General features: G+C 39.1%; 1 protein-coding gene and 1 long non-coding RNA gene across 3 annotated transcripts in view; one reads left to right on the top strand and one right to left on the bottom strand.

Moving 5' to 3' along the window:
• elavl2 (ELAV like neuron-specific RNA binding protein 2) overlaps positions 1-12,875 on the bottom strand; it is a 92,460-nt gene extending 79,585 nt beyond the window's left edge. For both annotated transcript variants that reach the window (XM_063069214.1, XM_063069215.1), the window contains exon 1: positions 12,572-12,875. The gene's annotated coding sequence lies outside the window, so the exon portion shown is untranslated. The remainder of the gene's footprint in view (positions 1-12,571) is intronic.
• Positions 12,876-13,333: 458 nt separating this feature from the next.
• On the top strand, positions 13,334-27,383 carry LOC134357589 (uncharacterized). The gene is made up of 4 exons (XR_010020664.1): positions 13,334-13,657; positions 15,115-15,181; positions 24,034-24,139; positions 26,626-27,383. It is a non-coding gene; the product is annotated as an uncharacterized LOC134357589 (long non-coding RNA).
• Positions 27,384-27,683: the final 300 nt, after the last annotated feature.

Raw genomic sequence — 27,683 nt, 5'->3', positions numbered from 1 at the left:
ACACATCAAAGTTGCTGGTGAACGCAGCAGGCCAGGCAGCATCTCCAGGAAGAGGTACAGTCGACGTTTCGGGCCGAGATCCTTCGTCAGGACTAACTGAAGGAAGAGCTAGTAAGAGATTTGAAAGTGGGAGGGGGAGCAGGAGAAGAACAATAGGAGAAGACAGGAGGGGGAGGGATGGAGCCAAGAGCTGGACAGTTGATTGGCTGGGGTGATATACCGCATCCAGTGCTCCCGATGTGGCCTTCTATATATTGGCGAGACCCAACGCAGACTGGGAGATCGTTCCGCTGAACACCTACACTCTGTCCGCCAGAGAAAGCAGGATCTCCCAGAGGCCACACATTTTAATTCCACGTCCCATTCTGATGTGTCTATCCACGGCCTCCTCTACTGTAAAGATGAAGCCACACTCAGGTTGGAGGAACAACACCTTATATTCTGTCTGGGTAGCCTCCAACCTGATGGCATGAACATTGACTTCTCTAAGTTCTGCTGATGCCCCACCTCCCCCTCGTACCCCATCCTTTATTTTTATACACACATTCTTTCTCTCTCCTTTTTCTCCCTCTGTCCCTCTCACTATACCCCTTGCCCATCCTCTGGGTTTTTCCCCCACTCCCCCTTTTTATCATCTCTGGGCCTCCTGTCCCATGATCCTCTCATATCCCTTTTTCCAATCAACTGTCCAGCTCTTGGCTCCATCCCTCCCCCTCCTGTCTTCTCCTATCATTTCAGATCTCCCCTCCCCCTCTCAAATCTCTTACTATCTCTTCTTTCAGTTAGTCCCAACGAAGAGTCTCGGCCCGAAACGTCGACTGTACCTCTTCCTAGAGATGCTGCCTGGCCTGCTGCGTTCACCAGCAACTTTGATGTGTGTTGCAATACAGATGCAGCCTAACTAGTTTTATAAAGCTGCAATACAACTTCCTGACTTTTAAACTCAATGCCTCAATAAAGACGAACATGCCATTTGCCTTCTTAACCACACTGTAGCCACTTTCAGTGAGCTCTGAACAAGGGCGAGACCCACAATGTAAAGTCTCTTTACATTTTACTTACCAAGGTGCAACAATTCACATTTGGCTGGGTTAAACACCATCTGCCATTTCTCCACTCATATCTGCAACCAATCTATATTCCTCTATATTCTTTGCCAGTCACACTATCCACAACATCACCAATCTTCGTATCATCTGCAAATTTACTAAACCACCCAGCTACATTTTCATCCAGGATATTTATATACATCAAAAGCAGCAGAGGTCCCAGCACAGAAATCTTGCTGAATACTGTTAACTATAAACCTCGGGCTAGAGCAAGTCCCTTCAACCACTAACCTCTCTTCTAAGGGCAAGTCAGTCCTGATTCAAAATGACGAATTCAACGTGGATCCCTTGCATCTTCTCAATAAGCCTCCCATGGGGGATCCTTATAAAAATCCAAGTAGACAACATCCACAGTTCTACCTACAATTACCCTCATCCCCTCGTCAAAAAAAATCAAGTTAGTATAACACAACTTGCCCCACACAAATCTATGCTGGCACTCATTAATTAAGACTGTGGCTTTTGCATAAATTCTATCTTTTAAGAATTTTCTCTAGTCACTTCCCTATCACTGACAGGAGATTCGCCAGTCTATAGTTTCCAGGATCATCTCTAGTTCTCTTGAATAATGGAACAAGATCAACTGCTCAGTAGACTTCCAGGACCCTGTCTGAGGCTAGAGAGGACACAAAGATATTAGTCAAGGCCTCAGCAATGTCTTCTCTCGATTCTCTCAATAACCAGGAGGTATATCCCATCAGTTCCTAGGGATTTATCTACTCTAATGCTCTTTAGAAGAGAAACACTACCTCCTTTACTATGAAATGCCCAAGCATATTAATACACTCAGCACTGATCTCACCATCTTCTATGTCCTTGTCAAATACTGAAGTACTCATTAAGGACTTCACCCACATCCTCTGCATCCAAGCAAATGCTCCTCCCTTTATCCTTGAGTGGCCCTACCCTCTCGCTCTAGTTACTCTCTTGCTCCTAATTTCACTTTAATCTTACTTGCCAAGAACTTTTCATGGCCTCCTCCTGGCTTTCCTAATTATCTTTTCCAGTTCTGTTCAGGCTTCATAACCCTCCAGGGCTCTGACTGATTCTAGCGTCCATAGCTTTACATACTTTTTGCTAAATTCATCACTTTTCTCAACATCCAAAGCTCTCTTACCATGCCAATCTTGTCCTTCCTTCAGACTGAACCAGTTGGTCTTTAAACACCCTCCACATGGCAGATTTGGACTTGTCTAAAAACAGCTGTCCCCAATTAGCTCCCCCTAGTTCCAGCCTTGCAATTTGCCCTACTCCAATTTAATACTCTTGCAGGGTCTATACTTATCTACAGCCATCTTAAAATTTAAAGAGCTGTGGTCACTGTTCCCAAACACTGTTCACCTGTTGAAAGGTGGTTGGTCAGACACAACACCAGGTCCAGTATGTATCTACATATTGAATGAAGGACCTCTTACCCCGCCCCCCCCCCACCCATACACACAAATGCACCAGACAAATTCTGCCTTCTCTAAACCTGCTGCACTCAGAGGTCCTAATTTATATTAGGGAAGTTGATAAAGACCCTCTTGTTTTTACACTTTTCCTTAATCTGCCTGTTTATCTATCTCTCAATGTCCCAGTGGCTATTGGGGGATTCGTAGTGCAATCCCATCAATGATTGTACCCTTCCTATTTTTGATTTCTACCCCTATAGACTCAGTGGACAAGACCTACACTATATCCCCTCCGAGTTCAGCTGTGATAGTCTCCCTGATTAGTAGTGCAACTCACCTTCCCCCCCACCTTTTAAAAAAAAAAAATCCTCCCACTATATCTTCTAAAACTTCAAAATGCTGGGATATTAAGCATCCATTTCTGTTTCTTTCTCAGCCCAGTCTATAATAGCCACAACATCATTTCCAGGTACTCATCCAACCTGCAAGTTCGTCACCTTTATTCATAACCACACACACTTACTTCATCCCATCATATTACTTTGCTCTGCCTTTTTTTCCTGTCCTGCCATATACCTTTCTTTCCATTCCTCCACTTTCTAAAATAGTGCTCTGGTTTCCTTACCGTTCTCAAACTAGTTTAAAGCTTTAAGTAATACTAGTAAACCTCCTGGCCAGTATATTTGTTCTTTTCTCTCCACCCTCTCTCCCAAGTTCAGGTGCAACTCACCCCTCTTGAACCTGTCCCAGAAGAGATTCAGGTAACTCAAGAACCCAAAACTCCTCCCCCCCCCCCACAGCAGTTCTTCAGCTACTGCTTCATCTGTACTATCATCCTATTCCTGCCCTGACTAGCACATGGCCCCAGGAGTAATCCAGAGATTGCTACCTTGGATGTCTGGCACCTCAGCCTCTCTTCCAACTCCCTTTACTACCTTTCCCCTTTCTACCCACATCACTGGTGCCAATGTGCACAACGACCTCGGGCTGCTTACCCTCCAACCTGAGAATATTCTGCAGCTGCTCAGAGACATCCTGAACCCTAGCACCTGGGAGACAAAACACTATCCTGGCTTCTGTCACAGCCACAGAATCTCCCATCCATTCCCCAAACTATCAAGTCTCCTTTCTCGATTGCTCTGCCTGACTTTATCCTTCCCTGCTGAACCTCAGAGCCAGCTACAGTGCCACTGGCTTGGCTGCTGCTGCTATGCTCTGATAGCTCATTCCCCAGTTGTATCCAAAGGTGTATACTTGTTCTCAAGGGGAATGGCCACAGGGGATTCCTGCAGTGACTGTTTACGCACCTTACCTCTCCTAGTGGTCACCATCTTCTATCTGAAGCTTGCATTCTTGAGTGTGTTCACCTCAGTAAGGTTCATCCATGAGGTTTCCAGCCACCTGGATGGCCCTGAGTACATCCAGCTCCAGCTTCTTGACCTGGTCAATGAGGAGCTCAAGTCCTCACTGAAGTGTGCTTGATAAACATTTAGCAATTCTCCACCCCACCACTGCATGCCAACAGAAGCCTAAGGCCAAGTTATTGGCTTTATAAAGATATTGCCTCACTTTGACTACTTCCAGTGTCTTTAAGAGTCAGCAATCACCTTCCAACCCTGGCTTCCAGCTTTAAAAACACATGGAATTTCTTTTGGGCATAATATTTTCATTTCAAACTGAGAAAGTAATCTTCACCACATTGATGTTTCCTTTCCAAAAACAAAAGTTTTAATGGCAAGATCTGGACAACATTAATAAGACAAAGCCACAAACTAGTTTTAATACTTAGAGATATTCAAGATAAACTTATTCTTGTCAACACTGATGCAGAATTCAGCAACAAGCATGATAAGGGAAGGTAGTCCACTCCGAACTAGAAATTCAGAGGACCCATGGCTGATAAACTTGAATATTCTGCCATACAATTCCAAGACTGAATGCAGAATCAATACCACTAGGCAGATGAAATTAACCATGCTATGTACAGCTGGGAGAATGATTTAGGCAGACAAGATAGAGTGCAAGTTTTGAATTTTCCTGTCCTAAACCCTGAGAAACTTGCACTATCATATGCGTGTCAAGACGACACTATTGCTACCTAACATTAATCAGTTTTGGCGTCTTCAGCACCACAAACTCTCCAGTTTATAACTATTTCAAGTTTGGAAATAAGGCATCAGGTAGATACTAAGCTTATACTAAAAACAGGAAATGCTGGAAACGCTCATGCAAAATTTTTGAAGAGGGATGTTAACATCTGAGGTCCAAGGTGCTTTATGAAAAAAAATCTGGGACCCAAAACTTCAATAAATTTCTTTCTACAGATGCTGCTTGACTGTTAAGAATTTCCAGAATTGTTTCCTTTTATAATTTTTACCTACTGCATTTAAAAAAATAATTAAACCTGCAATACTGAATTGCAAACGGTGATGTGACTTAATTCAGCAAATTTCATGCCCTAAACTATTTTAATCCACATTTTTATAAATCCTTTTGCAAAATAGCCCACGGTTACTTTCATTCTAAATGTTTCGAACCAATACTGGCATTTTTGCCACATCAGTAATACTTCTAAGGGATCATTGATTTTGACATATTAACTCCAGTTTCATCCAGATGCTGCTTATTTCTTGTACCCCCAGCATCTGAACACAAGATACCAAGAAAATTAATTCAAGATAAAAAGCCTGGGAAAACAGCGTCCAAATGAGTCTCAGTAACGAAAACCTTAATACCCACACACCATTTCCAGTCAAGAGCACCAAATTTTAAGAATTCAGACCAATTTTTTTTTTTTTAAAATAGGTCTCATTAGTTCTTCTAATATTCCATTTATTCCAGTACACTTTTATACCTTTCTTCCATTTACTCTAATATGTTCACCATTTGTCCCAAATACCTTTCATCCCTGGTGATTGAAAATTTGGTTCTGTACAGCATCATTCTTCATGATCCTTCAACTCCTCCTACACTCCCTTCCAAAGCTTTCCATTTATTTTGCCCTGATCTATGATGCAAAAGGGCAGGTGGGTGAATTTTGCCATCGACCAACTTCACCACTGTATTCCTTTGTTCAGACCTTCTATACGAGGCCAATCCATTGAAATTCTGAAAAGCATAATTGGAACGAGACTGCAAGTTGGAGAATTCAGTAAAATAGTTTTCACTCTTACACCCAAAACTGTTAAGACTACTCCAAGAGGACCAGAACCCTGTCATGGTTTGGAGGCATTTGTGTCTCAATGACCCAGAGAGCTACGTCAGCTGGAGTCAGGGCTCCATGCTTTGGCTCTTGGTAGGATCACCCATGCTAAGCAGTTCAAGGGGTACAGGCCAAACGAAGAGTGGTCTACCAATCCTCTAGGTTCGGGGGTTTCTGCTGACGGCCAACAACCCTGACTGAAAACAAAATTGCCATGGAAACAGCAATGAAAAATCCTTCTACAGCCGAGTACGACTCTATTCCCAAGTCTCCACCTGGAACTTACATAACCGACAGCAGTGAAAACCAAGCTACTAACACAATGGAGGAAGCTCTGAACGCCGCCAGAGATCTTCATCGCTGCCCTAAACATCAGCGGCATAACGGCAGTAGAGAATATATTAGACTAGTTTTATTTATATCAATCTCTGTAGGTTTCTCAAAATTCAGCAGTTTCAATGAATCATTGAGGGATCAGCTATTCTATACATTTTTCCTTCATTGGTTGAAGCATAGTCATTCTTCCTATTAGAGATCCCGCATTACACATTTTGGATTTTTCTTTACAATAACGTGAGAGCCATTTTCATCTGAAAAGCATTCCGTTTACTCAAGATCCTGGACCAAAATGCCAAGGCCATCAGCACTGAATTACAATACGGACATGACAGAAACAGTTAAAACATCCACACTTGCAAAATGTGGAGACCCTGAAACTGCGACAATGCCCTGTCTCTTCACAGGATGTGCCCCTACATTCTTCATTTCAGTAACGTGGACAGAATTTTTCACTAAATAACATCACCAAAAAACTGCAACGATTACACTTGGCTGAATGAAGTATAACCAAGCCTTATTTTTATAAGTCAGTCATTGTAGGTATAATGGCTTCTCAACCAATTCTTCAACACAGCTACAAGATTGCAAGCATTTAGTTGGTTTCATCTTTACTTCAATCTCATGAGCATGCTCAGAATTTATTTTGTTCTGTAAACTCGAAATTAGTTTAAATTGTTTTGCGCTTCACAGCTGCAAATGGCAAGTTTAATGTGGGTGGCCGCCCAGCCAGCTCGATGGCATCACTACACTAGAGCCTTCTAGTGGCTCTTTCTGCTATCCACACCTCTGGTGCACATAAAAATGAAAACTGCAGATGGCGAAAAATACAACTGTTCCGTCATCACTAGCATTTGAAAAGATCTTTGATCTGAAACATTAACTGTTTCTGTTTCCACATCCCCTCTGCATTGCTTGGTTTTATCATTTCTGGAAGCGTGACAGCTTCAGGTCAGAGGCAGGTGCTGCTAATTTACCACTGGCTATGGAATCCAGGCCACAAGATTAAATCTCAAATAGCCTGGTCATCCACTTCAACTGTCAGGCCATGTCGTAAATATTGATATATTCTTTTACTTGTCACTTGCGTAAAAAAGTTTAACTTGCTGAATGAGCTGAACTTCTACCTCGTGTCCAACCACCTTAGTGTTAGAATCTACAGCATCCAGTCATGTCATTATCCACACTTACAGCAATCTACCAGCCTAACAACACTGAAGTTTAAGCTCTCCTTTTTATGGCCACTCTCCTCAAAAGAGCCAGGACATTACAGTACTGTGTAGAAATACATATAGCTAGGGTGCCCAAGACTTTTGCACAGTACTGTATAGGGGTCTCTATTGTGAACTGAGTGTGAGAAGGGAGCAGGGACGGAGGAATCATGGTTGGGATAAGGACAAGGGAGAAGGGAGGGAGTGGGAAGCTCCAGATTCTGTAATGATCAATAAACCAATTGTTTGAAATTAAATGACCTTGCCTGGCGTCTCAGGGACAACTGTGTCTGCACCTGCGCCACTGCATCCCGCCAATGCCTGGCACTCCTCCTCTGCATCTGTCCCACAATGCTCCACTCTCACCATTTCCAACAGCCTTTACTTCCGCCAGGTTTACAAACCTGCTCTCCAGCCCACTTTGACAAATACAATACTGTGCAAGTCTTAGGCACCCCAGCTATACAGTACATCCACACTTTGGTTAGAATTCTAACATATTGCCTTTCTCTTCTGTTGCTTTATGTTATGCTCAAAGATGCCCTCTTAACTTTAGTCTCACTTCCACCCACCTTGCATCCACATCCAAGTTTGCATCAGTTCATTCCCAAATACATAGATCCACATTAACATCTCATCTGACAAAAAAAACTTAACACTGAATTTTTCTTCCTAGTTTCCAAATGCCTCCAGGTCACCATTTCCAAGTTCCTCCAGCCATAACCAGAAAGCTACAATCATCCAATTCCAACATTCTGTACATCTCAAATGTTCTATCAACAACGGGAGATACGAGCTGGTCTCCAAACTTGAATTAATTCTCTAAACCTCAATCAGTACCATTTCTGTCAAAAGGTCATTAATTTGAAAAGTTAACTTTCTCTCAGATACTGCTCAATCTGTTGAGTATCATTATGATACCTCTAACACCTGTGATTTAACCAGCTTCAGGTTATTTTCTTAAGTCAGTTGTCAAGTACTGTTTTATCGCCCTCTCGAAACATGAGGAAGTTACATTTTGTGAATAAAAAGCAAATAATAAACATCACAGCATCTTTTAAAGATACGCAGTAACTTTCCTTCTGCCATAGAACCCAGACACAGATCTTCTCAGGGCTGTGATGGGCATACAATTTAAAGCTACATGCAAGCATGATTTCATTATAAGATTGTGATACAATATTGCTATGACTATTCGGAGATCTATCATTCATCTCCAAGTTCAATACTCTGCAAATATGGGAAAGGCATATTGCATCGCACCATACTTCACAAAGGGGGTGAGTGTATCACAACCTGATGAAAACATTTTATTCTGAGGAATATTCACGTTTCACATGGGGGAAAAGAAACTCCTGGGAAGGGTGGAGAGGGTGTAGGGAAGTGATCAATGTTAAACACACAAGCTAGCAACAAGTCAAAACTTTCATTGCACAAGCAGGGAAGAAATGGTGACATGGTTTTGGTCAAATATTTAGTTTTCATTCCCTCCATGCAAATAGAAACATGTTAAGTCTTAGCTGTCAAGTATTAACTAGTTTTTCATTGCTGCACTCATTTGAACTATGAAATGCACATTAGGAAATGTACAGAAAATTAAGCCAGCCAACAACCTGCTATAAGTGGTCAAAACAGATTAAATTTAAGATGAATGGCAAATGAATGGCAAAGTACAGCAAATCTTTCCTATGATTATAAATGAAGGATCGTGTCAGGCTTGAACTGGCCATTACAATTGAGTGCATTAAAGAGGCATTTCAACATTATAAATTGTGAACTACAATGTGGAAATAAAATGTCAATGTGCAAACCAATTACCATGTTCTCTCAACCTACATGTTGAATATTCAGCCCAATTTTAGTCTCAGATTTAGGTCAACACATTCAGACAGCACTGGTTTTAGTTGAAGGCACAAGTTTTAAATAAGTTAATGTTGACCTATTGGCAACAAGAGTATTACATTTCTTTATGTACTAAACTTCATTGCAATTTACAGTATGCCTAATTTTAATCTAAAATTTAATGTCTTAAAAACTTATTGTGCAAATATATTCCAGCGATCAATTTACAAAATTACAAATTTTGACAATTACACCAGTCAAATACATTTGCACCGACACTGAAAATCGACATCTGTTCCAGTATTGAAACAATTAGTTCACATTAGTCATTTTATAATGCATTGTACCAAGTACTTCTATCATTCACTTTACCCCACATCTCCCCCAAACCCATAATTCAATAAAATGCATTTTAAATTTGATGGGTTCCATAATTTCCTTGACTTTTAATTTCAAGGTAGAAGTCCATTAACTTAAAACATTTGAGTTTCAACCCAACAAGATTCCCATTCCATAATTTGACATTTCAACAAATCTAATAATAACCATGTACCTTGTTTATAATAACCATGCAAACAATCTTTTGTTTGGAGTGGGCTATCGATATCTTAAAATGATGGAAACAAGCCATCACTGCACCCAGCACAGCGGAAATATTTATGCTTCATACAAAGTCTCTGCACATTTCTAGACAAAATAATGTCACTGAGTTTAACAATAGTAAAACCTTATTACCATAACACCTCAACCAAACTTGCTCTACAGCCACTCCCCACAGATCGCAAAGAAATTAGATGGCACCCTGAAAGTCCTTAAATAGTGAAGCCTTCAGTAATCATTAAGAACGTATTTAATAAAATAACAGCATTACCAATATTGAAATGGCTACCATCCAAGCCTGCCATTATGCAATGGTACAAAAATATTCAAGTTTAAAAACACAACTAATAAAAATTGCCAATGATTAATCCCTTTCCTCTTGAAATTTTATAGAAACAGATAATTCTATGAATACTTGACCAACTGCATTTAAAAATATAGTGCATTTTATTTAAAAGGTCAAATCTCCAATGTGCATGGCATGATAATGGTAATTTCAGCCAAAGATAACATATTATGAAGTATTTAAGAATGCACATAATCTATTTAATGATTATTTATGCAAAACTCGACTTCTAGGCAGCATAGGATTTATTTTCTTCTAATAATGAAAATCTGCTTCATGCATTGCAACACCCCCAACAGAATGGCTACACTGCCAGATGAGGCTTTATATTTCTATGAAACAAGATAATATTCTGAAAAAGGTTCACAGTTTTAGCTAATGCAATATTTATCCTGTCACTTTAACTTGACATTCCCGAAACATTCAAAAACTCCAGGACTGCATTGTTACTCTGGCAAAAAGCAAACCATACACTCCTGACCAACTTACAATATTATATTTCTAACATTTTAGTCCGGGTTAACGCAAGTTGCTCCCTTCCTATATTCCTATTTTGTTATCCTAGTAAGCTGTAAAGTCATTAGGTTGGTGTTTGTTTTTTAAAAAAAACAACACTCCTCTTATCCCTAGCCCCGCTGGAAGTGATGCAAACTTCGCTTCAGATGCTGGAATAATAGAAGTCGCGCCTGAACCAAAATCTGTGCACCACATAAAATCCATCACCCACCCACACTAATGCAGAAGCCAAAGACTCCCCCTGTCGCCAGAGCTGCTGCTTCAGGAGGTGAGAGACACGAGCTCTTGAGCGACGGCCAGTCCCTCCCCAGGGGGGTTCCTGTCGTTCCAAGCCGGGCGGGAGTTGCAAACAACGCCGGGAGAAAAGAGATACTCTTAACCGCATGCCCACCCAACACCACATACATTCTGCAAAGTAAAACACATTTCCCTCCATTCCTTTGCTACTAACCGACGCGACAATTTGGCGGGAAAAAAAAACGATCTTGACGTCTGCTCGTTACAACGGTTGCCCTGCAAAGGGAGATTGGCGCCCGACCTCGTGGAGCCGAAAACACCACCGAAAGCGATGCCGTGGTCCAAAACGTGAACGCTAGGTCTTCGCTTGGCTCTAGCGAACGACGAAGCACCCAATGCGTGTTCGAAATACAAATAAGACGCAGGCCAATTCCGTATTATAGTTCTACAAATGCACAAATGTCGCTTATGAACAACGCAAGGTAAACAATCCACCAGGTGCAATCCATCACCACGTTTCCCTTGGTCTCGAAAGTTCCATTTCCAACGCTCAAGACAGAGCCTGGTCCCAAATTTAATGCATAAATGTTCTGGAGCTGGCGAACCTTGCAAACGCCCGAAACTAATGTAATATAATATTGTACAGTAGTTAAATAACAATTTCCAGACCTCCCGCTACATCCACCCCATTTCTGGGTGCCACGCTGATTTCAGCAAGCACTCCTTCAAACCACAATTGCTCAAACCCAAGATTTAAGAGTCGGGGGTAATTTGTTAGTGTTATTCTAAACCGCAAATACGGATGGGGGGGCATGTTTTACAGGTCCGGGAGAAGAAGCGTTTCTAAACGACGCTAAATTTATTAAGTGTAGGAAGTGTTCCGATTATTGTGAATAAAATTCTTAATTTAATCATTTAACATCGAGAGCGCGTGGGTGGGGAGGGGGGAGGGCCTTTTCCAGACACGTGCCGATCTTCCGACCAAAAAGCCGCCCAAGCAAGCGCCACGTGCCCAAGGATTCAACCGACGAATTTTACATAAATACCTATTTGTGGATGCAAAGTCAACCGAGTGAACCATTCTAGACAAGTTCCTATCGGAGTTACTCCAGTTGAATTTACCAGTTTGATTCAATTGTGTTCCGAACAACCAGCTCATTTAATTGAAGAAACCGTCGAATGTTAAAAATCACGCGCGATCATTTACAAAGCCAACTAAATGGAGAATTTCCCCACCCACCTGCACAAACCAGGGGCGATTCAAACGAAAGTATATAGGAACCTTTATTCGATTGCAGCAATCTGGTGCAACGGAGGCAACAATATCTCACCTAGATACCAGGATCGCAGCTTTGCGATCGACATTTCACAACCTCCGATGTGGGAGATAACAAATATCAAAAAAAAAGTCAAATCAACACGAATGTTGAGCGTAGAGGTTTAGCAAGCATTCAAAATTGTGTGTGCAGTTATATCAGAAGGTAGGGCTTTACATTCCTTGTCATCCGATAAAGTAGCTCCCGCAACCCCAACCACCACTCTATTGCACCTAATGGATTTAAGGAAACGTTAAACCAACAGTTTGTGCGTATCTATGGATGTGTGTATATATAAAAATTGCATATCTATACTAAAAGGCGCTTAATCTTTATTTACAATTGCCGAAAATCCACTTTTCCACGGGACTGGATACTTCCACGCAAACCAGTCATTTTCAAAGTGTTAAAACCAGCCTTATGGAAAAAAAACCCAAAAATACCAACGGTGCTGTCACTTACCTTTTAGTTTTTTTGGATGTAGAAAAGTTGAGTGCAGTCCCTCTACGAAAAATGTGACGCAAAAGGTATTAATAGTTCAAGTACTGTAAACCCTGAAGTGAAAGCAGCTTATAGAAGTAATTTGGGGTAGAAAAAGTGTGCCAAAACGTCCAATAGAGAAAGCAAAAAAAAATGCCCAAAATAAATTTTAAAACAACCCAGATGGGAAGTCTAATTAATTCAATTAGCATACAATGCTAATATAAACTTAGAAGAAGGAACTTAAATGAACAAAAGAACTGAGGACCATCAAAGCGGCTTTCAAATCTTCCCCTACAGCAGAAACAGCAGCTGCATCCCGCTGTAAGGAGATCTGACGCAGATGAGAAATAAGAAGGCGCTTTTTCTGTCACTGGGAGGTGTGTTCGCGCACAGCTTTATAGAGCCGGATAGCACCACATCCGTACACCTTTCCACATCCGCACGCCGCCAGCATTCGCGGCACCCGCACTCAAGTAGAGCGTGGCGGACGTATACTCCACCAGCGCGCGCGTAGCCCTTGTTCGGGAGGTGGGGGGGGAGAGAGAGAGAGAGCCAGAGAGAGAGAGAGCGCTCACTGATTGGCCGAGGCGCGGCTCCCCCATCGATCCATCGATTTTCGATGGGCTGTTTGGCCAGCGGCCCCGTCCGTCAAGCGGGCTGGGTTCCGGGCGCGTGCCTGTGTTCCTGCGGGCCTGTCAATCACAGCCGGGGAGATGCAAAGTGTTTGGGGGGGGGGGCGGTGGTGGTCGGACATAAGGGAATCCGCCCAGCCTGTTGTTCGCAGGCAGGTTGGTTTGAGCGGAAAGCTGGGTTTTTCATTGAGTAACATAACCAGGCAGACAGACGACTGAAGAAGCGACGTTTTCCCTCAATCTCACTGCATACAAAGAGCGAAAAAAAATGAATTTGGATTAACGTCGCACTTAAAAAAAAAGCCAAAACAGATTTATTGTTTTAAATATCCAGTTAAGCCACTCATTTTAATGCATCAGAATTAGCTTCCACCCTTCCTCCAGCTAAAGCTTTGTTTTGTAAAGGGAAAATGCCTTACTGTATTTACTGTTGGTAAGTTACTGTTGTTTTTGATTCCGATTCCTTTCCTGGGTCACTTACGATTTCTGTCGCTTAAGTTAATGTAGAAACCAACAAAAAGTGCAATGCGTTTTATTGGTAAATATGTAATTACATTTATCTAAAAAGGTTAGCACTATCCTGAGGACAGCGCCCGAAAACAATAGAATACTATAGAGAATTGCTTCCCTTAATTTATCACTACAAATTTCTTTCCTCGAAGTAATCTTTCCGATATTGAAATCCATTCCAGCGAGTAACATCGATCTCGGTTATACTTTGACGAAGACAAAGCACGTTTTCAAAAGATTCATGCCAACAATGTTAAGTAAATTTGATAAAGCATATTTGAATGATGCCAATAACCTCACAGTAGTAATTTTACAAAATACTAAAAGTTTCAGGCTTTATTAATGTAACTGCAGACAGATGTGTTCAGGTAACTGGAATTTTTAAAATATATATATATTTAATTGAACCCAAATCCTCAAACAAAGCAACATTTCCTGTGTGCACTCATGCTAACAGGGTCATTGAAGCAGCCCCGCGCCCATGTACAATTCCATTTCTTAATTGATGGTGCACAGCAACGTGTTCCTGCTGCTTTTATGGTACGTTAGATCATCTCAAAGAAATCCCATTAAATCATGATGGATATGAAAAAGACTTCTGGTTAACTGCTGTTGGTATCAGTGGGGTATGTCTATTCCTCTAACGTTGGGACGAAATAAGCTCTTGCCATAAAGAGGAAATGAACAATACTGTGAGGTAATACTGTGGTATACTACATTCGCTTAGAGAAAACAGTCGTTACACGTAGAGCTGTTTTAAACAAACCTGGATCGTTTGCGTTCTCGAATCTGGAGTTCTGGACTAATAACGAAACAAATCGGGGGAGGGGGGAATCACGCCTTGCTAACACGAGTAATTTGTGGGATCTTATACGAAACAATGGAGGTAGAAGGAGATGGACAAGCTTGAAAGAGTACATTTGATCATGGGTACCAAATCACAACAGCTTGTCAACCGGATGTTCACTTCCATAGCGCAGAGGAACTTGAGTAAAACCAACCCTTGAATACGTTACAATTGATCGAGAGTACCAGTCAAATTAAAATATGTATTGCACCGTCAATCGTGCTTTATACAAAACACAAATCCTCAACTGAGCCCCACGATTCTATTATCCTGTACTTTTGTACTATCGCTATCTCTTCATGATTAGCAGCGCTTGCTCGACTTTGCTTGAAGTAGAAATTATTAACAACGAGAGTTTGAATGATATTCCGATTTTAGTATTGAGCGATTAGTTATCCAGGTAAAACATCAGAAACGCCTTTAGCGACAAAGGATAGTCTTTGTATCAGATTGGTGGGAACACGTCTGCGAAGTAATCAAAACAAAAAAATATAATAATGTGATATACTTATAACAGTTTTCTTATCTTGCAGTCCATAATGGAACTACTTTTACTCTCATCAAAGCAAAATGGGCTGCATAAAAAATGACACTCAAACGGTAAGTCATTGCTATTAATAACATCGGGCAAGGTAGGTGCGTTTTAAGCATTTATTTGACGGATGAATCCTTTTCGACGTCCTAACTACTTACAAGCTGATACAAAAATGATATCCCAATTTAAGATGTCATTCTGTTGTGAGAGAGAAAACTTACAACTTTTTAAACTGTCGCCTGTGCGAAAAGATTCCAATCACTAGAGATGAGAAACGGAAACGAAAACTTCATCAAAATGCACTTTTTTCTTTCACATTTCCAATGTGAACAATAAATAAGACACAAACTTGCAAAGCATGATAACGCATGAACGTAACCCTATCCCTCCAAGATGCGAGCCCACATGAAATTACTTCCCCGCCCCCGCATAAGTTTAGTGCAATTCTAACTAACTCTCCAAGAAAGCTTTCAAATTTCGATAACCCTTCACTGTAGCTCAATTTACCAATTTGTAACGGATTCTTTTTCCACTGTTGAAAACATGAAAACAATAACACACCTGGATAGCTAAAAGCCATGAACAACTTGAACTATATAAGTTATTGCACTCGGAATTTTTATTGAAGGATTTGTGATTGTGCAGTCACGGATGTCCCCACAAGTGTATTAGTATAACCAGAATATTATCCATTTCGAAATCCCATCTACTGTCAGGTGGGTCTCTTGTTCAGTGAGCAACACCAATTAATTTCATTTTACTTGGCTGGAATACTGACAATATCTGTAACTCGCCTTAAAGACACATTGAATTCCATAATGATATCCTAAAAGCATTACCGGATTTTCACTAATTGAATGGATTTATCACTTGGTTTTTACTACTTGGAGAATGGACCCGGTCCTGAAAGGATTGTATTATAGTGTCAAGTATTCCAGGACTATTAAACAAACTTTTGTAGCTTCTGGTGAATTTATGTATCCTAGGACACTTGGATGAGAACACGTGCTTAAACAACTGTTAAATATTTCAAAGTCATTTCGTAGAACTACATACGCAGTTGAGTATGAAAACTATCTCTACCTGCATTTAATGCAAACTAATCGATGAAAAAAATAAATAAATGCATAACGAATTATCAAGGTTAACAACTTTCAATTCGTTGGCTCTGTGTAGCTTTTGTGATCTGCTTAGAGCTGGTGTAAAATGGCGGCAGCTTAGAAAGACAGGCTATTTCATTTAGGATAAAACCGCCGGTCTGGTCCTGTGACTTCCAGTCATAATAAATAATTGTTATCAAAACTAAATCAGCAGCCGTCAAAGCTCTAGGAACAGTAAATACGCCCCATAGACGGACAGATAATGTATCATTAAAAAAAAGAACAGACTGTTCGAACGTTCCAGCAGTTATTCGCAACTCTTCGTAGCGCTTCCTGGTTGAAGCAAGCTATTACAATATCTGAACCAATATATTAACAGAATTTTGTATTTATATAAATGGCATAGCACGTATTTACGGTGCATTAAGCCAACATCTTACTCTGAATCAGTTTTCTAAAAGAATGTACATGCCTCGAGACGTAAATCGTACATACAAGATGTGGCACAGCGAAGAATTTGTAGGATTCGAACGTGATTAGTATTCAAGGCCATGATCAACAGCTAAGAAGCCTTACATTGGACATTTAGTTTATGCACTTTACCACTTGTACTTGGGGATCAGTGGGATTTTATGCCTCTGCTGTTTAACCCTGGCCATAACATCCAGCTGTAATTCCCTGCTCTAACAGCTCGCCACAAAAATAAGGCATCTTGTAGAGAATATGATATGTTTACAATTTTGTCTTCGTGACAAATTGCAACCCCGAGGAATTGCATTTAGGCTGTCACTTCGACTTTCTTTGTTACCCGTATAGATATTTAAGATGTATTGATTACTAGTCATGACATTTAGCCCGACTGTTAAATGCTTACTTTAAGTAATTAACAAGCGTTTCGTTTGTGAAAAAGCGCCCTACGTTGAATCAATGAGAAAGGCAGTCTCGGTGTTCGTAGCTTCTGCTTATAGACGTGATGAATATGTATTGCTTAGAGAAATGCACGCAACACATTAGTTCAGAAAATGTTAAACATTGTAGCGTGTTACATAAATGCTGCAAAGATTTCAACCTGCTCCCAGTTTACGGCCATTAGTCAGGAGATTCAGCTTGACCCCAGACTTTTTGACATTTCACTGTCTGAGGAGACGTATGCACGTTTTGTGGAAAGTTCCAGCATGCCGAGGAAGGGAAGCGTTATGTGTATTTTATACACGAAGTAATTGTCTAAGATTTTTTTTCCACGCCTTCCCCTCCGTGCCTGTTGATAAAGAAAATAAACTCGATCGTGGCTATTCAGAGACATACTTTAATAACTAAAATTAGTATTTCTATTTTAAGCTTTTACAATTGTAGACTGATTACACCTTTGTAGAACGCCCTGGTCTTCCTGACTTCCCAGAGATTGGTATCGACAGATTTAATTAATTTTCCGATTTTGCATTTAGATTAACACATTTTCGCGCAAGATATGTGCTCTCGTTGTAGTGCAGTGTTTAGCATCCATCAATCAATCAATCGTTCTTTTTGTCTTTAGATCAAATGCTTTCAGAAGAGAGCAAGTGATAGCGCTGGGGTGCAATAACAAAGCTACACTATATCAAAAGCCGACTAGGGTCCAGCGAGAGGCAGCAGCCATAGGAGCAGCTGTCTTATCACCAGACTGCAGCGATGGAGATGACTCGAGAGGTGCTCCACAGATAATCACTTAAATAGGTTTGCAATGCACCCAACTTCACGCTTGATAAGACCTGCCCATGGTAACAACAGCACCAATCCAGCTCTTTTCTACTTTATCACCACTGTAAATAAAGAATTGAAATTCATGTGGCAATAGGATAGGATTTCCAAATAAATTACACGTAAAAACGTATTGAAACAAACGAATTAGGTTCCTATAACTGATATTCTAGTGGGAGGGAACGACATACTGAAACAATTGCTTTCATAATTGATGGCTTTAATCTAGATACCAGCGCCGGTTTTGCATTTTTCCCCAAAAAAGCCTTTTTATTCTTTTTCACCTGCACCATTACAGATTCTGTATGTAGAAATTCACTGTCTCTTACTGTTGGGAGATGTTGTTTGTCTTATGACCCCAATTCGTCAGTACGTTTACATGTGTTTTCATACACGCGTGTTGCGGTTGCGGAACCATGGTCACGTCGGCATATAACTGGTATTTTTACTTTGTTTCAGTTCATCTAACGTGGTTTCTTTCAATATTATTCTTGGAAACGCACTGTTCGCTGATGCAACGGCAGCTTACTTTTGCACATGTACACCTTTACAATAGCTAGAATTGAAAACTTCGCCAAATAGTTTCTCTATCTTCAGAAGAACATCTGCAGAATTTATTTGTGTCGCCGGTATCCGCCAGTTACAGCGTATTCCTCAGGAAATTAAAGTGGATTTTACTTTACCTGTACGATGACATTTGATGTAGGGGGCGCGAAGCACTAGCAAACTGCTCAGGCGGTCTACGAAAACAAACCAACCATCGTCTTTGCCTTAGATAACACAGATTTTCAAGGTCGGGTATAACTACCGCCCTACTGGCTGCAGAACACTTTGTGATCAAGGGCTTGGACCAGTCGTATTTCGTTGCTACCGAATCTTTTTCCTGATAATTCACAATTCAACATTATCACCACGGTTTTCAAGTGTACATTACTACCTCAAAACAGAATGTGTCTCGTTGTTATTCTATATTAGATTTGAACTTTGTAATCATTGTAGGATTTAAATAGATTAATGAAAACTATTTCTATACATTTCAACTTGTAATACTCTTCTCACAATTTGTAGGCGAATTGTTTGTTTTCAAATTAATTACCATCGGTTGTCGGTTATAACATTAGATAAAAAACCAAAATGTATTGGTAGATGACTTTCTCCTAAACGATATTTTGTATATGGATATGGAAAAAAAGGATACACCTCTATAGCCTGCTAACTTTTTGCGCTTGGCTAAAAGTACTTAGGCAATTTACTACAAATTACTCTGCATATAGCGGATGCACGAGTTGTATGTTAGTCTAATGAATATGGAAATAATGAAGCAGATACTCTGCTTCGTTCAATGTTGTTCTGGTGTTTTCCACAAAGCAGCAATCAACGTTTATATGGAGCCCTAAAGCCTCAATAATTACAATCATTCAAGCACCTGTTGTGTTAAAATGGTGAAACTACATTCAGCTTGGATGAATTTGTAGTCAACGTTGATTACCGCAGCTCTTCCAGAGCCTCTGCTAAAACGTGACTCTTATTAGAAACTGTTACACCAGCCTCCGTCAAAACTATTGGGAGAAGGTGGAAAAATTGCAAGCTCCCCCATGAAATTTAATCTCACATAATTCTCTGCTTACAAGGTACAGGTTTGCTGGGCACAATTGAGAAAATCCATTAAAGAACAGTGTCACAGAAATTGAGTTCAAAAAGTCAAGTATAGTTGTTTTCAGATATTAGCATGTTCTTGTTTAAGTTTTCACATTTCAATCACATCTAAATTGCATTTTGGCAATTGAAGTACTGTCACTGAGCAATGTGTAGCCTCGTTCTGAAATATTTCCCAAAGAGACTGTGATTGAAGACTGGCGGATGGGAGATAATGGGAATAATTATTGTAAACGGCCTCTCGAAAGCCCCAAGTACTCAGCGTATTCATTCACTTGGCTAACGCAGCTTTAGACATTAAGCCAACAAAATATTTTCTTGAACATCTGACGGATAGAATGTGACTTAGCTATTATAACCATTTCACTTGGTCAAATACAGTCAATTTTGGGGTCAGCTCACAAGGAAGAGAAATATATTTAATAGTTGGAAAGGGATGTTAGCTCTAGTTTATCATGATTGATGGTGGCAAAACTTTTAACAGATAGTTTCCCAATACCTCTTACATACGTACATTTTCTTCTATAGAATAGATGGCAGTTTTGAATTTTGAAATAATTTTAAGGGGCTGCTTTTTTAATTAGGACCAGTCGTCATTTCTTTCAACCGGAGCTGTCCATAGTACTGAAATATAACCGTTTTCAGTACGCTCACGTTTAGGATTTTGCTGGCGTATTTCCCTCTGCTTATAATGTTCTAACGTCCGCAAAATGGGATTACAAAGTAACATTTTTACAGAATCTAAGTTCGCCTGCAGAAATGTAAAACAATTTGTAATCATTTTGTTTTGGAAATTCCGAAAACGATAGGATATTTATTTTCCTACTCATGCCGATGCTTCCAGTCATTTCTCTGTACCTAAAGCCACAACGCAGAAATTTCAACTCCCGCACTGCTTCCATTTTTTAAAAACTGAGTAGTACCAAGAACGAGACAACGATTTAGATTATCGTTTTAACGAACATTAGATATTGGGATGTTTGAAACAAAACGAGAATTGTACCAAGTTGGAGAATCATGCTTAACTGTAAATAGTTAATATGTCCTGAAATACAACAAGATTGGTGAAATAATTAGTTTTGAAACAGTGAATATTCGCAACTAGTTATTTTAACCAGAAGATGCACAAATCACGTTTCCTGTAAAGTTAATTTTCCCGTTTGAATTGCAAAATGATATTGCAACTAGAAAAAACGCGGCCATTTATCATTCTGGTTCAATTTAATCACAGTTTATACTGCTAGAATGCAGAAATAATTCAGCGTTAAACCTAGAGCGAATCCCCATTACACAATTAATATTTCACAAAATCCTATGATAATAGTTCACTATATAAAGAGTACCATCAAAAGTTCTGGAGTAAAAACTAACAATGTTGAACTGCAGTACTGATTAAAACAGAACATCGATCCTTAATGTCATTAAAGGCCCTGAAAAAGTACTGTCCTTTTCTTGTCTCTGAACTGTTTGGTGAAGACAAGTGGAAATATTGTTTAACTTGTAAATTTGTTAAAATAACTTATTTTGCCCCACTTTCTCCTCGCTAGCAGAGTCACTCTCCGGAAACTCCCAAAACAAGCGGATTATGTCTAATCATTTACAGTCTCCAGGATACAGCTGACAAATGTCATTTTCCTAATGACCCTTTAAGTTTATGCGGCGATACAATGGACTTTCATTACTGCTACACCAAGAACGTCAATGCTATTACAGAAAATTGCGTTTCGAGTCTTGGTCCGGTTCATTTCACATTATTTTTGTTTTCGCTAGGAAAGCTTTCATGTCGTAAAAATTAGCTAGCGTTATTGAAATGCATTTTTAATCAAGTCTTACTTTGAATTCTCAGTACAATTTCTTATCTTATCAACTTATAGACAGGTAATAGATTTTCAGTAGAATTTAAGCCAACTGAGTCAACTTCTAAACTAGTCAATGGCGTAGGCGCCGTGCACAGACGGAATATCTGTACCTGCAACTTTCTGCAAGATAGTTTAGTATACTCTGTGGAACTGAAGATCTTTTGGAAGTAATTAATAGTATTAATTTAATTTCGACTAGCAATTAAAAACTTTAAATGTTCTAAACTCTAGGAACAGCAAGCCACGATTTACCGCAAATAACAGTGACTACCATCGAATATTCTGAAAGTGCGTGGTAATCGGATGGAGCCAATGATCTGGTCAGTGAGTCCATCGTGAAGTCTAGATCCAGCAATTTAGTGGGTAAAGCAGTGAGATACAAAGCAAAAAAAGGGCACAGACTCTCCGTTAAACATGCCATGTTTGGGAAATTCATTAGCTTTTCTTTCCAGAGGGCGAACATCACTCTACAGCAGGAATTTCATTTTCCTTTGTAATAGCTTGGTTTAAATGGTCTGATTAGAGGGGAGTTGGATGGCACCATTATTCGTGGATAAAGTGAGGGAGCAGGTGCAGAAGCGCGGTGGATCGATTTAGCTGTGCGCAGATAAAATAAGAAATCAAGGATTTACACATCCTTCTTGGCACCTCTTCACAGCAGCAGAAGATTAGAAGGAGACTTTCTTGACAACATAAAAGGGCACAGTTGAATTGTAGACTGGCTTACCTGTTTCTCAGTTAAAATACAATAAAAATGATTTATTCCATAGCTTTTGCTGTTTGTTTTGACACCTAGCTAACAAAGCCTAAATTGCAATACAATTACGCGGTAAAAATGTTAGTTCTCCAATGGCCTTCTTTTTAAGCAAATATGCTTGTGAATATAAATGACCGAAGGCACGGAAGTTGCGCTTTTCACATTCATTGCCAAAGGCTCATGATATACCAAAATTCGCAATTTCAGAGCTGCATCAAAAATTAGTTCAAGGAAATTCTGCACATTCCTGCAGTAAAGAGTCGAAATCGTTAACATGATCAATTGCAATGTTGTACAGAATGTAAGAAATCTCAATCCAACGGTATAAAAACCGCATTAACTGCATTTAATCGTCGCAAATTAGAATCTAGCAGCATTGTAAATACGAATGTATGATATTAAATTTTAAAAGTTGTGTAAAATTCTATTTAGAAATCAGTCAATATTCTTGTGAATAATTAAACGTGCCACCAAAGTTACAACATTCTTTCACTTGATTGGTTTAAGGCAAAGTGAAGTCAAATCACGCTGAATTAATTTGTAAATAATGCTGAGTGCCAGCAGTTTGTTTGACCTCTATCTCCTTCTGGATAGCAAGATGCTGAACCAGGAAATTCGACATACGTGGCAAGACGTGAAAGAAAAGTTATGTTTTGGTTAAAATGAAAAACGTTTCTCACTTCACTATCCAAAATGTTTCATCTGCTGTTACACACTGGATGATGAAAACCTGCTCTACTGAAGTCAATGGAATGAAAATATTACATGTAAAGTAAAAGTGTGTCAGATTAAAACACAATCCTAGGCAACTCTGATTGGAATCATTGAAAACATATGCAGTGATATACCTTAAAGAAAGCAATAATTTACTCTGGTATCCTAGTTATTTACCAAGATACAACAGAACAAAGGGGGGGGGGGGGAGTCTTCCAATTGTTTAACCTACAAGTCAATAATCAATTATCATTGTCCTTGTACATAGCAATACAATATATTGCTTTACTGATGAGGATTGGTTGCCTTTGATTGAGATGTGAGAACCATTGTTATTGTTAGTACATTGTCATTAAATTAGATTGCATTTTCTCTACTTGTCTCATATTCCTGATGATTAGTTTCTAATAGGATCAATAGCCTTTACAAATTTAGCTGCTCCTTGTGTAGGTAGTGTTCTATTCAAAACCCCCAGATTACCAGAGTCTTGGTCTACTCACATTTATAAGTGATGGAAGAATTGGAGGGAATAGTCCGCGTAAACAAAGTTACCTCAGACACTACAGTAAGCTCATGTTAACATTTATTGATGCATACAAATATTGTAGGGAATAGATGACTTTGCAAGAAAGACACGATTCCTCCAGAAAGGGTGCAGAAGTACTAAAAAAAATGTAGCAATGAAAGAAAAGAATGGATCAGAACAGAAGAGTTTGTGGAGGAACTTGAGACCTAATGAAAAAAAATGATGAGGATGCAAACAATGGGAAGATTACTTTTCTTTTGCCTGAGGTTAAAAACAATAGGCTTAGATTTGAAGTAATTGTTGAATTAGAAAATAGATCCCCACCCACCTCTACTTACTAGGGTTGTGGAGCCCACTGTCTGACAGGGTTTTAGAAGCAGAAATGTGGATATTCCTCTTGGGTATGTGGGGCTTCAGATAAAGTGTTGGGATGAAGAATTGGACCAAAGAAGTCTTTTTTAATCATATATGCATAATGGGTTGAATGGCACCCAACTGTGTTCTTATGTTTCCACAATTCTATGATTTAATCACAATCCTAACATTTATTGATTATTTTTCTTTCTAGCTACTGCCTCGTATGCAACTTATTTCCTGGATTGGAGAATGGAAAAGTTGACTCTTATACATTGCTGATGCATTTCTAGCAGGCTACAACAGATGCAAGAAATCTGGTAGGATTTCTCTTTTTATCGTTAACTGACGAGGAAGGGGTGGGGCATTGTTAATTTGTTTACTATATTTGTATCATTTCAGCTGCATTAGAGTCATTAAAGTTAATCACCATTGCAATTAATGGATGGTAAACAGGGCCTGTGAATCAATTTGATGTCAACATACAACTTTCAGCAACTTGAGCCCATTCTCAGCTTGTTCCATTTTTCCAAATTTAACACAAATTGTTTTGTTCTTCTGTTACAGAATTATATCCAAAATATTTCTCTACTGCTCCTTTAATATGAAGTAGAATTTTGGTTCTCTAAAAGGCAAGGCAGAACTGAGTTCTCTTGATTGAATCCATGTCATGCACTTTGTCTATTCACTGATAGATTTGTTACTGCCTCATTACATAGATGTAATCAGAACTCATTCTGACAAATGATGAGTGCATGCAGGGCCGACAGATATTCTGATAATAGCCCTAATGATACAAAGTTTGAGGAGCTGATTGACTATTAAACTGGATTTCTTTATGATCATGATTTGTGTATGTTGGGGGATAAAAGCAAATTTATAGAGCACCTTTAACAGGAAAAACATTCCAAAAGTTATTCCATTCAAATGTTATCAAATAAGGTTGGAGTAGATATCGAAATAGCATGGTCAAAGGTGGTTTCAGATGAGGTAGAGAGTGAGATTGAAAGATAATATTGTAGAACTCAGGGCATTAGCAGCTGAGCATCGGTGGAACAACCATTTTTAAAAATTTTTATTTAGAGATATAGCACAATAACAGGACCCTCTGGCCAATGAGCCCATACCACCCAATACACCCATCTGTTCAATTAACCTACTAACCCGTATGCCTTTGGAATGTAGAGGAAACTGTGGCTGCCAAAGGACACCCACACTGTCACAGGGAGTATATACAAACTCCTCAGTAGCACGTGAGGAGGTTTTAAACTTCTGTCACCAACATTGTAAAGCATTATGCTAACTGATATGCTACCATGCTCATGAGCTTAGATTTACAGAAGTCCCTTCCTTGAAGATTGCTGAACTAGATGAGATTTCAAAAAAAAAGGGAAGGGCAAAACAATGGAGAGACTTGTAAATAAGTGATTTTTATTTTAAGGTATATTCAACCAGGAGCTGCAATGTAGGACAATAAACAACAATAATTTAAAGAGGGACTCAGAGGGAGCTTGAATTGAGATAATACTTTCGGATAATAAAGTTTACAAAATTTCTAAAATGCAGGAGACCAGCCAGGATTAAATTGAATTTGGATAAGTGTTTCAGTCAACAAAACTGTACCATGAGGATATTAGCCATAGTGAAGTCTCTTAGACTGTTGGTCAATAAGAGAACATCATTCTTTAATCAGCTCTGATGCAAATTCACCTGATATCGATTCACACCATGGGTTGACAGTGCTAGTGACAATAAATGATTGCAGCACTCAGTCTGCATGTTGTTTCACTCAGATAAAATCTGGGCCGTTTAAGACCGATATTTCAGTGGTCACTTCAGATGATATTAGCTGAGGGATAATTTTCCTATTAACTGTACGGCAGAAACTTTACCGGAAGAGAACAGATATTATGCATCCAAAATACAAACACAAATTCTTACATATCTGTTTGGATCTTTCCATTAGCCATGCCAGAATAATAAAGCCTACTCATCCCATCTGGCTCTAGCCCAAGGAAGGACTTAAAGTTGCTCTAACTTTATAGTTTTAAAACCTATATAAAAGTTATTAAATATCTTTCATTATGTGATAATAAAAGAAAGAACTCTGCTTTATCAGATGTTGCTACTTCATCTCAGCCTCCAAATTTAGAATTAATGGTACGGGAAAACTTTGTGTGGTTTTGAACTTTGTGTGAAATCAGTTTCAATAAAGAAAGAAAAGTAGAAGGTTTTGTCAATCCTTGGGATATGAAAGTGGTCACGAAGCCCAACTTCCTGTAGGAGTCAAGAAGGAAACAATGTAGTCAACCTCTGAAATAATGGTTAAGTACACGTTTCTTAAAGATTAAGCATATTTAAGGATAGATGAAACATTTCTAGTATATTCTAAATTTTCGCAAGTGCTAAGAAAACTGTGTTTCCCAAATTACTTTTAGTGGGCTCCAATTCAAAGTCTGAGTCATCTTCAAAACCCTGGGATTTTCACAATATGACCTAGCAAAGCAAAAGTGCACCTGCTTAAAAGTACATGTGGGCTTCTCCATTATCTGTATCAATATTTTAGCTTTTCCAGTAAATGCTATTTGAAAGCCATTAATGGAATATGATCTAAAGTATTAACAGATGGGTAGTCTTCATCCATCTCTTCATAAATCGATACAAATTCAGACATGTTAGAAGAGATTCAATTTCAGGTGAGGGGAACAGATCATAAGTCTCAAACTTATGTAATTTATGCACTAAATGTCAAGTACACATCCAAAATATGGGAAGAACCCAAACCTTTTTTCTTGGTTTTCCACAGATTCCCTCGGAAGTATACTATCCCAGGTAAAGTCTGCAACAACAAAGCAAGTAATATGACAGATGCAAGATGAATGCTGAACCTTCAACAAAGACTTTTCTGCCAGTCTGTTACAGCAATCTACTGGCCTTTTGGATCAGGCCAAGTAAATATTGCATGGAATAATGTTGTAGCTGTATCGAGAACAAATGATAAACTAGTTAGTTTTATCTTCATTCCAGTCTGAAAAAAATCATTCCATGTTCAGTTTTCTCCCCCATATAGTTCTTCCAACATCAAGAATTTTCATGACCCAGAACATTTTCAAATGTTGCATATTCTCAAAATTATAAACAACCTTTGTAAATGTATAACCAACATTGAACAAACATTCCTATTGTGCGTGTATAAATAGCATACATTTTGTTTTTGACAAATATGCAATATTACTTCTGATCTGACATGCAGATAAAACAAATTCTTATTGTACTTAAAGTAAAATGTATTCTTCTTATCATTGTTTTCAATTTCATCTTTTGAACTTCTGCATCTGGATATGATTACTTACTTGCATATGTGATTTTAACGTTTCCAAACGCACTCATGTATTGCACTCCTTGTTCATGAGTTTAGCTTCTTTAATTGATTTATACAATCAAAACAGTTCTTTTGATTCAGTCTGCATTAAAGATAATGTTCTGTGTAAACCACAGCCCTAATCCTATTGACCTAAAATTCTATATTCTTTTACAGTCCTTGGATTAGATATGCTGATTAACCATGAAATGGACATTAAGTCAAACAATTATACAGTATAGCATAATTTTTCATAAGATAGATTTCCCTGCTCCCATCTTCAATATTACTATTATTTTCCGTTAGTTTATTCTACACCTATTAACCATCAGAAAGAGTTTGTCCCTTCAGATTTTATCCCATAATTTCCTTGATTGTAATGATACATATTTTGGATCATAGTGTTATACCGTTTCATAGTATTAAGAATAATTTTTCCTGTGAAGCAAAAGGTACTGGGTATATGGGTCCATATATTCAATATATTAGCAACAGAATATATC

The sequence above is a fragment of the Mobula hypostoma genome, chromosome 16 (assembly GCF_963921235.1).
Source record: "Mobula hypostoma chromosome 16, sMobHyp1.1, whole genome shotgun sequence".
Taxonomy (NCBI): Eukaryota; Metazoa; Chordata; class Chondrichthyes; order Myliobatiformes; family Myliobatidae; genus Mobula; species Mobula hypostoma.
The sequence above is the reverse complement of the archived record's forward strand: the minus strand, read 5'-3'. Positions and strand labels throughout refer to the sequence as shown.